The sequence below is a fragment of the Choloepus didactylus genome, chromosome 14 (genome assembly GCF_015220235.1).
Source record: "Choloepus didactylus isolate mChoDid1 chromosome 14, mChoDid1.pri, whole genome shotgun sequence".
NCBI lineage: Eukaryota > Metazoa > Chordata > Mammalia > Pilosa > Megalonychidae > Choloepus > Choloepus didactylus.
The window spans coordinates 95869499-95882310 of NC_051320.1; the positions used below are offsets into that span (position 1 = coordinate 95869499).

General features: G+C 39.7%; 1 protein-coding gene and 1 pseudogene across 3 annotated transcripts in view; one reads left to right on the forward strand and one right to left on the reverse strand.

Moving 5' to 3' along the window:
- Window positions 1-12812, reverse strand: part of PTK2 (protein tyrosine kinase 2) — a 337628-nt gene that overhangs the window by 318079 nt on the left and 6737 nt on the right. The gene's annotated exons all lie outside the window — the stretch shown is intronic.
- On the forward strand, window positions 7048-7690 carry LOC119508913 (annotated as a pseudogene).

Sequence of the window (12812 nt, forward strand, 5' to 3'; positions counted from 1 at the left end):
CCAAATCCAACATGTCCAAGTGTGATTTATCCCAGGAACACAAGGGTGGTTCAACATAAGAAATCAATTAATGCAGTACACCACATTAACAGAATGAAACAAAACCACATGATCATCTCAATTGATGCAGGAAAGGCACTTGACAAAGTCTACACCCTTTTTGATAAAAACACTCAGAAAACTAGGAACAGACAGGAACCTCCTCAACATGATATAGGGCATATATGAAAAACCCATAGTTAACATCATACTCAATAGTTAAAGACTGAAAACTTTCTCCCTAAGATCAGAAACAACAGATCAATACAATAGCTACTGCCCCTGCTATTCAACATTGTGCTGGAAGTTCTAGCCAGAGCAATTAGGCAAGAAGTGAAAGGCTAAATTCGAAATGAAGAAATAAAGCTTTCACTATTTGCAGATGGAAATAAGTGATTGGAAACAAGTTACTTAAAAACAGTTTGAGCAGTAAATTTCATTTCTTGCATCAACTGGTCAACAGAGTCAATTGTTTCAAACTCCTCGTTAATAACAGGAAAGTTGAGTTTTATAAGCTTTCTTCACCCCTTCTCATCTACTGAAAGGGTCACCACTGAGCTAAGCCAAGATCTAAGACCTTCTTGAGAGATGTCCCTAATTCATCACCAAATAATCACTTATCCTTTCTAGGTTTTTTTTCTCATCTGTAAAGTGAGAGCTCTGGACTAGACGATCCCTAAATTTCAAGCCACCTTTACAATTCTGGATTATCTGAAGAAATAAGAATAATGGGAGCAAAACCTTTGTGGTCAATAGGACAGACTCATAGGAAATATGAAAATCAATGACATCAACTCTTCACCAACCAAATAATCAACTATGTACTGAACTCTCAGAAACTAGTTAAAATGTAGACAACTTGCATTTAAACTAAGTACTCTTGGACCTGCTCAAGTCATTCCGATAGATAATGTCTTAGGATAATGACCCACTACGCTATTTTTTTTTCCCCAAATGGAAAGCAAAACTGTCACCTGAACCTAGCCATGACCTAAGCAAAGTAGTTTCCAAACTTTTCATCTACATCAGAACCACAACTGTCCCCAGCCTGATATGCGAATAGTCCATTTTTGTCCTTATGGGAGCAGGGAGCTCTGGGGGAAGGAGAGCAGGGAGGACTCTCAAAGTTCTGATGACTTCAATGTGCTGCCCAAATTTAAAGCAATATTGAGGGACTCCACCCCCATTCCTGGGTCAAGCTGAATTAAACCCAAGGTGGAACACTGCAAATTATGTGCAAACACTATAGTCACCATTACTTGAAATTATGTGCAAACACTACAGTTATCAAAACTTCACTTTTGCCTTTAGAGAAAAACTATCCATCTACAAAATTTGCCTTGACAAAAACAATTTTAGTTTGACCAATCATTTTGTTTCTTTAAGTAATGAGTATATCCAAAGTGGACCCCTGATGAGCCAACATTGCACTCTGGATATATACCTATGTTTACACAGTTAAAACAGAAGACGCTTTATATAGAAATGTTGCTTTGAAGCAATATTTGCAAAACATGCAAACGTGTGAATCTGTATTTGGAAAAAATAAAGCAGATTTTTGTTGCTAAAAAAAAAAAACACAAAACTTCTACACCATCACAGAATTTCATCATTTCCTTTATCTTTGTCATTTATATCACTTTGGCCATAGTGAAGGTTACAATTTTTCTCAAGAGGAAGAGGAACTTTCTCAGAGACAACCTTATCTTCCACCTCTCCCCTCTAAGACTTAACCCAATGAGAACAGCCGTATCTCACCAAATTCGCCAAATCTCTTCAGGGATTGCTATTAGCTATAGTCCATTAATTCCTAAATTATATACAATAATGCCTAATATCAAACATGAACCAACCCGGTTTAGATTCCACAACACCAGATGAATCTGCCTGATGCTCGTATTTCAACACTCTTCCTGCATTTGTTCACCTAAGGGATCACCACGCCAACACTCATTGTTTGACAGCTCACTGTTCACACACTCCTAACCTAATAGAAGAAACTACAATTGTTTTGCATGTGTTGGGGCCAGAAGCCAGGAAAAAAATATTTTTAACTGCTGGTTGTTACATTTCAACTCAAGAAAGAGTTCCATGTGTCTGCTGTGTTTGACCTGGCAGTTTGGGATGTATTACATGAAAGTTAAAATCCCTGTGATGTGGCTGATCAGCCTTCCCTGTCAACCACAAGCCTGCCAGGGTACCCGATGTGTCTGCACAATCTAACAAGGAGCAGGGGTTTGTTTTGGCTGGGCTCCCTTCTGAGGACTGATGCAAGCTCTAGAATCTCTCCCCAGGGAAAAACAACACACTTACACACAGAATTCGGTTTACAGTTCAGGGGTTCGTGGACCCAGGAGAGAATGTTCCCTCCTCAAAGCAACTGTTTGCTCACCAGCATAATTCAGGAAAAAAAAAAAATTAAAGATGAAAAAGAGCTTCATGAACTCATCACCAAAGTAGAAACCTGGGAACCAGTCTGAAATTACCAGGGACTCCCTCTCACTCAGCCCTGGTTAAAAGCTGTAGATTCTAACTCATAAATAGGCTTCGGAATCATCCCTTCTCTCCATTTCCTTGGTCACCCCTTAATTAAGGTCTTCTTCATTTATTTGTGCAACATAATGATATAATTAAAAGAACATGGACTATTAACTCAGACAGCCTGAACTTTGCCCTTGACCCTTTCCTAGCTGGATGACACCAAGCGAGCCAAGTCCTTAATAACTTCTGTGATGACTCCCTTACTGAGTGGCGGGACTAGTCCAACCAGCCTTCTGCCATAGACATCTGTCCTTGTCATTCTGGGAATGAAAAATTTGTATCAGCGTCAAGTGCAAACTGCTTTAACCCTGCTGATAGAACCGACTTCATCTCCTCAACCCAACCTGCACTCCAGACATAATACACAACATTCGATTCCACAGAACTCCATCTCCCATACCTCTGTGGGCCCTCTTTCCGGGATGCCCTGCCAGCTTGCCATCTTCCACTTAAATAACTTCAACAATCCTTTCAGACAGCTAGAACCTGCAGGGGTGGTCAAATCTGGCCCAGAGCCAGTTTTTATATGGTTCCTGGGCTAAGGATGGTTTTTACATCTTACAAGGGCTGTTTAAAAGAAGAAAAAGAAGAACACATGTCAGCCCACAGTAAAAAGTTTACTACCTGGACTTGAGCAGGGAAAGCTTGCCTACCCTGAGTCAGAGCATCACTGGGGACTTGGCCCTGCATTCTCAGAGCACCAGATAAGACACCACCAGCTGCATCACACCGTACACCACTAAACTCTATCATCTCTACACGGCCAGGGCACAAAACAGGTGTTAATAGATGTTGAATGAATGAATGAACCTGCTCAAAAACAAAGTGGCGAAGCATGTAACTGGAAAGGATCAGACTTATAGGAGTAAAACACTTCGTAAGTCTGTTAAAGACAAAAATATTAGCACATTACATAGCAAATGCAAACAGTTTACATAAGTAACTGCACTTATCATCTCATACTAAATCTGAGATTGTGAAAACTATACTTTATAGATGAGGACAGTGAAAATAAAAAAACTAAATAATTTGTCATATAGCCACAGAATAAAGGCAGAAAGCCAATACTTGAGCCTCAGCCCTCTTCCTAGAGAAAGTGCTCTTTCCACTAACTGGACCTGTCTCTATGTAAACTGCAAGACCTAGACACCTTCGATTACTAACACCAGAGACTTTATGAGAAGGATAAAATTTAATTTCTGGCCTATTACTCAATTTTGATAATGTTCAACTTAATGCTACTTTTTGAAAACAAAACAGAAAATGAAATGGAAAATAGACAACCAAAACAAGCATTAGGCTAAAAGGCCTTGGAATAACCATAAACTAAAAATTCCCACCCCACGCCATCCCCAGTTTTTTTTAGAGTCACTCCTTGAGAAAGCAAAACAAAATGAAACAGCTTAATTAACAAATGCTACTGAAAAGAAGGCAGCTGCAGTCACAGCGTGACCCCTTCTCTGTCAGCTAAGCTGAAACCGACAGTTGAGGCGGTCACTTGTCTTAAGCTTCTATTTGGGTAGAACTGAGTCCAAAAGCTGACAATGTACATTAACACCTCGATTTAGCCAGGAAATAACCCAAGTGTTCCCAAAAGCAGGAAAGAAATCTAAGAAACTCTATTAACTAAAATAATAAAATAAATAATTAAGCCTAATAATCTATCTTTTTTTCATTAGCCAGGTATAAACTACGCAGCTGAAGCATAATTGGAGTTTAAGTAGCTATGTACCCAAAAGCTTCTTAGTTAGGACCTGGATCTTACCCAAATTCAATTATGACAGTTGTCTATTTACGATAACATTAATTTCAAGGAATTAGTACCATTAGAACACATTCTCCAACCATAATCCAATTTTAGAAATTGATCAAAAGAAACACAGAAAAAATCCATTAACTTGGAATTCACCAAACACTTTATAATAAACCATTAGTCACCAAACGAATATTAGTGGAAATGAGAAAATATGTCTAAATAATGGGCATATTTATTGAACAAAACAAAAACATTTTATGAGCTAAATAACAAAAATACCTCATCAAAACCTAATCCGTGGAGTAATGAAAATGTGCAAAAATTGATTGTGGTGATGAATGCACAACTATATGATGGTACTGTGAACAAGTGATTGTACACTTTGGATGATTGTATGATATGTGAATATATCTCAATAAAAATTGAATAAAAAAAAACTTAACCCTCAGGTAAGGAAAGTTTCCTTAAACAAGACAAAGTCTACTATATTGAAATTTAAAACTTTAATTCTAAGACACATTAAAGGCAAAAAGGCAAGCCACAAAATAGAAGAAAATATTCGCAACATACACATGACAAAGGAGTGTAATCCACCATGTAGGAAGAACATCTATAAATGAGTAAGAGAAACACAAGGGAAAAAGGAAAGTTAGGTCAAAGACTTCACAGGTCCTTCACCAATGATCAAACAGACTGGCCAATAAATAAATTCAAAGAGGTTCAACAGCCTTAGAAATAAGGGAAATAATAAATAAATTCAAAGAGGTTCAACAGCCTTAGAAATAAGGGAAATTCAACTTAAAGACACGATGAGATAGTGCATACCTCTAGAATGACAAAAACGAGAAGTCAGACAAAATACACTACTGGCAAAGATGAGGAGCAGGCAGGAGTCATTAGACTGGTGGCAATGTCAACTGGAACAACTGCTATGGAAACTAATCTGGGAGGAACTGGTCAAACTGGAGCCCACATCCCACAATCCCTCTCCTGGAGGCCCAGGCTAGACACATTTGTGCACGTGCACAGCAGGAGGCAAGCACAAGCACATTCACCAGCAGGGCATGCAACAGCAAACATCTGGAAACAACCCAAATGCCCTTCAACAGTGGACACTACCCAACAGTGAAAGTGAAGAACATTGACGACAGAGGGCACTTCCGACGTGCCTTAGTCACAGTGTTGAGCAAAAACAGTCAAGAAAAACACACAGTCACTCCCTTAATATAAAGTTCAAAAACAGGCAAAAAGAAAGCAAACACGATATTCATTTATTCCATCATTCATGTTTTAAATGCTGGGGATAGGGACAGAGCAGTGAACAGACATGACATTTTGCTCCCTTAGAGTTTTCAGTACAACCAAGTGAAAAGAAAGTAAGGTAAAACACAAATTATACCAGATAGTGAAAAGGGCTTGGGAGAAAAAAATCAGGTAGCTAAGGGTGGGGAATGTTTTAGGAAGGCTGGTTCTGAAACACTGCACTGATGCGGAGGCACTGGCATGGAGGCCTGGAGCGGGGGGAAGCACAATCCGTCTGAGGGAGGGAGGACAGCAATGTGGGCAGGGGAGCACACATGGGCCCTCAAAGGTAGGGAGAATACTCCACTGTTGGCAGTGTGTGGCAGGGGTGCCAGTGTTTGCTTTATTATTATCCACTAAACCAGAGCGGTGAACTAATACCCCAGGCCAAATCTGGCCCTACTGCTTGCTTCTGTATAGCTCATGAGCTAAGAAAGGCATTTGTATTGCGTATGGTTAAAAAAAGTAATTAAAAGAATATTATTTCCTGGCACATGAAAATAATATGCAATTCAAATTTCAGGGTCCAGAAATAGTTTTTCTGGAACACAGCCACACTCACTTCTTTTATATTGTCTATGGAGGTGTTCCTGCTAATGGTAGAGTTAAGTACTTGCAAAGAGGCTATTGGTGGCCTGCAAAGCCTAAAATGTTAAGTCTCTGGCCCCACACAGAGAGTTTGCCCACGCCAGAGCTGGCACTGCTGGGGACTCACCCCCAGGCCGAAGTGGGTACACTTACTCGGGCTTCTCAGAGACCCTCGACCAGAACCTTACACGTATTTTATAAATGCTCTTGGTAGCTCTTCAACATTTAATAAAATTTCTTTTGAAAAACACTAACACATTAAGCACATGTCCGATGAACTCTGCTCTATTAAACTTCAATGTTTCTTCATCCTAATGACTAAGTTACAAAATAGACATACTGCTGTCAAGAGCATTAAAGCAACACAACTGCAGCAAAGCAAACTACTGTTTATTTTGACTCAAGTAAAGTTTAAAAAAGGGAGAAAAAAGAAGCTGCCCCCAACAGGTCCAAGTCTGTGGAGAGACGCCCTTGCAGTGCTTAAAGTCCCAGGAGCAATGGGCTCCCGGGTCTCGCTACAGGAACTCAGAAAAGGTACAGACCCCTGTCGGCTTCCTTCCCGATCTTTTGTAAATAAATGCTTCCTGAATTATGCCACATTTTAGCAGGAGCCACAGTATCTATCCATTGTCAGCATATGTTCCCAAAGCAAGTGCCTTCACATCTTTTAAATATGAGTGAGTACCTTGAAAAAAAGTTTAGCGATTTTATTTAAATAACAGTAACTGTTGAAGGCAGTGATGACTATAAGGAGCTCATTACAGCATTCTGTTTTTGCACGTTTGAAAACTTCCATAATAAAAGTTTTAAGATAAAATTGGATGGAGTTGGTCTGCCACGGCACTCGTGAGGCCAGCAGTGTGAGTTGGGGGACATGTGGCAAAAGCGTCTCGCTGGCTGATTCCAGGAATGAGGACATGAAAGAGAGGACAGGGCATCCTACCATCTGAACACCTTCACAGGGAGCAGCCCCAAGGGGCAAGGCTTTGCATTTCCAAGAAAGCTGCAGATTCAGCACAATTACAAGAAACTGCTATGGAAGGCAAAAAAAAAAGCTCAAATGTCACAGGAATCCCAATTCACAGACAGATGCCCAGATCACCCGAAACATCTCCATTTAGCTACAGGGGCAAGGCTCAGGAAGCAATTTTTGACAGCTGACCAGAAGAGCAAGTTGACCAGCCTTTGCCAGAACAATGTAGTGCTGACCAGCCTCAACCAGCAGGACAGCATAGCAAAAGAAAGAATTCAAAAAGCACAAGAAGATTATGTACAGGTACAAGCTAAGCTTGCTGCTAAGAATCAAGAATCTGAGAGAAGAAAACAAGAGAAAATGCTCAGAGGCTCCACAAAAAGGAAATGGAAGTGTTCAAAGTATTGAGCAAAAAGACTAAAACGGGCCAACCAAACTTGAATTTGCAGATAGTTATATCTTCTTCAAAATATTACAAGAAAAATAAATAAATCATTTTGCCCTTAATCAAAGAATTAAAAAAAACATAAAAATTAAATTAACAACTCATAGTTTGACTTTAATTATTAAATACCCATGTAACAAAAAACTTCATAAAATTCCCGTTTATGCATCTTTCAAAATTCTTAGTACAAAAGTTTTCCATATCCTCACTATGAAAATTTTTCTTAAAAGATGCTTATTTAAAAATCTAACTACGTTAAACCACAGCATCACACTTTCTGATCCTAACAGAAAAGAAGCTTTCATCAATGAACAGAGAAAGTGAAAGGACATTCATCCAGAGGGGAAAAGTTGTTTAATCATAAAATCCTCTGGGTCCTTGCTGGGGCCCAACACAAACACCTACTTCCTTAATTTTAATGTGTAAGAAATGCTTCATACTTAGGAAACTTGTCCATATGCCAGTAGATCTTTATGAAGAAGTATGGTGGAAGGCTCCAACCACACAAGAATGCTGGTTCCCTCTCTTCTAGCCCTTTTCTTTAAAAAAATTAAAAAATTCAAAATTTAAAAAAAAAAAATTAACTTTTTTTTAAAAATTTAAAGAAAAAAAAGCTTATGCCTAAATTTTCTCTCTGAATAAAGTAGTAAACAAAGGCAAATACCCCATTCCCTTTAGGCTGCAAGTTTACAATCTGAGCAAAAATGCAGGGAGAATTGAGTATTATAAAACTTGGCAAATTTTTAACATAAATGTTTAAGAGCTTTTCTTGAAGCACTTAATAAAACCAGGCATTACAGTTATCTGGCCCATTTAACAGACAAAGAAAGGAGATTCCGAGAAGTGAGCAAACTAGCCGCAGATCCCAGAGCCAGGGTTCTGATCCCAAGTCATTCCCTTTCAGCTCCACTCTCCCTAACGGTTACTCAATCTGCAAGCTAGGTAAGACACTGTGCTCCATCCTATGATTATAAGTGCCTTGCTATTCAAAGTGAGGGCCAAGGGCCACCACCGCTGACATCGCCCAGGGGCTTGCTAGAAGTGCAAAGTCTGAGGCCCCACCCTGGACCAACTGAATTAGAACCTAAAATTTAACAAGGTCCCCAGGTGACTTATATGCACATTGAAGTTTGAGAAGTCCTGATACAGTGCATGTGCAACACTCTATTTTGAAGTAATTATCCAATTCAAATAAGTACACAGGGAGGAAACTGAGCTTTCATCTCTTTTAGTTGCTCTGCGATCCTGAAAGCAGAGACAGATGTGTGTTTGCGAGTCCCCAGCCGGAGGTGGCCGCCCTTGTCTGGCCTGATAGTTCACAATGACCACCTCAGTACCACCCCTTCACCTTCGCCTCCCCCTCTTACAGAGCAAGCCGACACTTCTGAAACGGCGTTCCTGGACAGACAAGGCAAGAGCTACCTTAACATCCTCCAAATTCCCTTCAAATGTGCCCAGTAACCCCAGGGCAACCACAGAACATAGGAAGTCAGCAGGAAGGGACAGCTAGGACTGGTTCCAGCAGGTCCTGTGAGTTCAACCACTAGAGACATATATTCTCATTAAGACTTTTTATTTTTCCATTTTTTTCCATTTTTTAAATTGGGATATATTCACATACCATACAAGCATCCAAAGTGTACAATCATGTAGTTGTGCATTCATCACCACAATAAATGTTTGCTCATCAGTTCTTAAACTACACGGTGCTCTGTGAGCTAGAAAGAGGGGTTCCAACACTTACCAAACACCCCTCATAATAATAAAAATACTCTTATCAATTAACAGAAAACATTAAGGGTATGGAATTCATGACTTTCAGGTTTTCCTCTCATGTCATTCTCTTAAAGCTGTGGTTTAATTTAAGATTCAGTAAACTGAATTCTGCAGGTTCCCACCAACATCTAGGCTTCGACCCCATTGTTTCTTCTACCTAAAACACTGCCCCCCCATTCATGCCCTCTCCAGCAGGCTAGTTCCCACGGTCCACTCAGGGCTGGGGGGTCCTCCGACCAGCCCCACGGCCCAGAGAGTTGGCTTTTCCCAGCACTGGTCACTGCAGTGGCCTGTTTATTGGGCTGTATAACTTCCTAAAGAGCGAGCCAGCTCCTTCATGATGGAGTCCCTGGCTCCAGGACACAGATCCATATGCAATCATTTTCACTAAATTTCAGCTAAACCAGGCAGAGATGCACGAGTTAAAATGTCAGTAAGTACTTCAAGGTTTTCTACTCAGTTGCTGCCCCCTCAGCATTTTATCGCCTAAGTCAGTCTGAGAACCCACATGGTACTTTTTGTAAGGTTTCACAATAAGCCTATTAAATGAGCTGCAGACAAGATTCCAGAGGAATTCAAACTTTAAACAGCAAGGACATCTCCATTAGTGGTTCTCGGATGTAGACCCAGGCACCAGCACCAGGCCGGGAAGGTTTCCATGGTCTGGGTCGCGCTATCCAAGAGAATTCTCTGTGATGATGGCAATGGTCTGGATCTGTGCCGTCCAGGGTGGTGGCCACTAGCCACAGGTGGCTACTGAGCACTTGGAAAGTGGTTGGGGTGACTGAACTTCTCATGTCATTTAATTTTAATTTACTTTAGCTGTACACATTCAACAGCAGGTCCAGGTCTGGACTCTGGACTCTAAAGTGAAATGACAAAGGAAAGCATTTTCCTCAGCTTCTTAACTGCAGGCTATGTTAGGGTCCAACCCTCCAACAGAAACAAGACTAAAACAATGGAAAAAATATTGAAAACTCTTAAAAGCAACAAGAAACTGCTAAGACAATAAGGAATACCAGGCTAAAATTAAAGGGAAATCAAGCCCCAGAGAGGTAAACAAGCACAGAAACCACCTTTGCCCTGGCGGATTCTGAAATTTTCCAACTTTCATTTTTACAACAGTGAGGGGAAAGAGCGCCAGAAATCAAAAGCAGCGTCTCCACAAAGGGTCTAACTAACTGGAAACCCACCACAATGAGCAGGAATTCCCCAAGGCTGCACACCTCAGGATGGGAGCAAGCCACAGTGAACATCTCTCCAGCAGAAGCCCAGCTCTGGGGGGTCAAGGAGCCTCAAGCTCTGGACTAGGTTTAAGGTGAGCCCAGACTGGTTGAAGCAAAAAAAAAAAAAAAAAAATGCTCTCTGGAGGAAGCTACCTTCATTCCAGGCCTCAAAATAGCCCTACAAAATATTTGCTCCCATATTCCAAACCATAAGCAAAAATGGACTCAAAATGAATCATATACCTAAATATAAAATCAAAAACTATCAAAACTCTAGGAAAAAAAAAATGAGAAAACCTTCGTGACTATAATTAAGCAAAGATTTCTTAGTTACAACACCAAAAGCACAGTTAATAAAAGAACAAATTGATAAACAGGCTACCATCAAAAGTAAAAACGTCTGCTCTTCAAAAGACACTATTAAAAGACTGAAAAGACAAGCCACAGATTATATCTGATTAAGGACTTGTATCTAAACTATAAAAAGAACTCTCAAAATTCAACAATTAAAAAATTTGTTTTAAATAATAAAAAAAAATTTTTAATGAGAAAAGGTTTGAACACTTCAAGGAAGATATACGGATGGAAAATAAACATGAAAATATACTCAACATTATTAGTCATTAAAAGGAAATGAAAATTAAAACCACAATGAGACACCATGACACACTTACTAGAATGGCTAAAATTATAAAGACTGATCATACCAAGTGCCCTCCCAAAGATGTAGAGAAACTGGAATTCCCATACACTGCTCATGGGAATATAAAATGGTACAATCACTCTAGAAAACAATTTGGCAGTTTTTTTAAAAGTTAAATATAAACTTATCATACGATCCAGCCATTCTAATCCTAGGCCCAACCATTCCCAAGGTAAATGAAAGTCTATGCTCATGTGCACACGTGTCCAAGATGTGCACACAAATATTCACAGAGGCTTTATCTGTAATAGCCCAACTGAGTAGTATTCAGTGCAATCCCAAGCAACATCCACCAACTGATCTCAGCAATTTTTCTGAAATTGACAAGAGATTCTAAAATGTATATGAATCTGCAAAGGGTCAAGAATAGCCCGCGTACCCTTGAAAGAGAACCAAGAAGGACGAGTTCCCCAGAGAGATAAGAAAACATAAAGTTATGATAGTTTAAGCAGTTCAGTACTTAGAACCAAATAAAGATCCAAAACCAGATCCAAATACATATGGACCTTTGATCTAGAGCAAAAGTAAGTACTGCACAGCACTGGGGGAGAGGAAGCTCTTTTCAGCACATGGTGTTGGGGCAACAGGATAAACACGTGAAGAAATAAAAGTGGATCCTATTTCTACTGTACAACAAAATCAATTACAAGTGAATTATAAAGCTTACAATCAAAGACAAAATTATACAGCATTTAGAAAATAATATAAAAGAATTACTTCATGGCCTCAGGGTCAGGAAGACACAAAAAGCACTAACTATAAAGGAAGAGACTGATAAAATGGACTACATTAAATTTAAGACCTTCTGTTCATCAAAAAACACCAATGAGTGAACCTGCATACCACAAAGGGGGAGGAGATAGCAGAACACAGAATCAACAAAGAACTTGCATTCTGAATATATAAATTAGTCCTACAAATCAATAATCAGTAAGAGAAAAACAGAAGATATAATAGGGAAAAAAATGGGCATGCCACAAAAACAGTAAATCCAAATGGCCAGTAAATGCATAAAAAGATATGCAACCTCATTATAATCAGGAAAAGGCTATTTAAAATAACAAGGCAAAACTCTACAGAAACCACAGAGGGGGCAGGGAGGGGAGGCCAGGCAGGTTAAGAGAGCAGAGAAGAGGGTGTAAGCAGAGAGAAGACTGGGCTGGAACAGTTGGAGCCTGACTTTTTGAAGCCTGGTAACAGGACAATCATTTACTAACCGTTTCCTGAAAAAGCCCCTTTGGGCCAGGGGCTCTTGAAGTATATATTTAGTGAGGATCACAGACAAGAACTGAGTACTCTAATTCCTCTTGACCAATTTGAAGGAGGAAGAAACTGTTCCAGATCACTTTTTCCTACCATCTCATTTTTATTAGTTTTGCCTTCATAGTTGCACAGGTGAGTGAAAACTTAGTCATGGGAGGGGAACATTTCACACCTCCTCCAGGTGGAAACAGCTTTCTTAT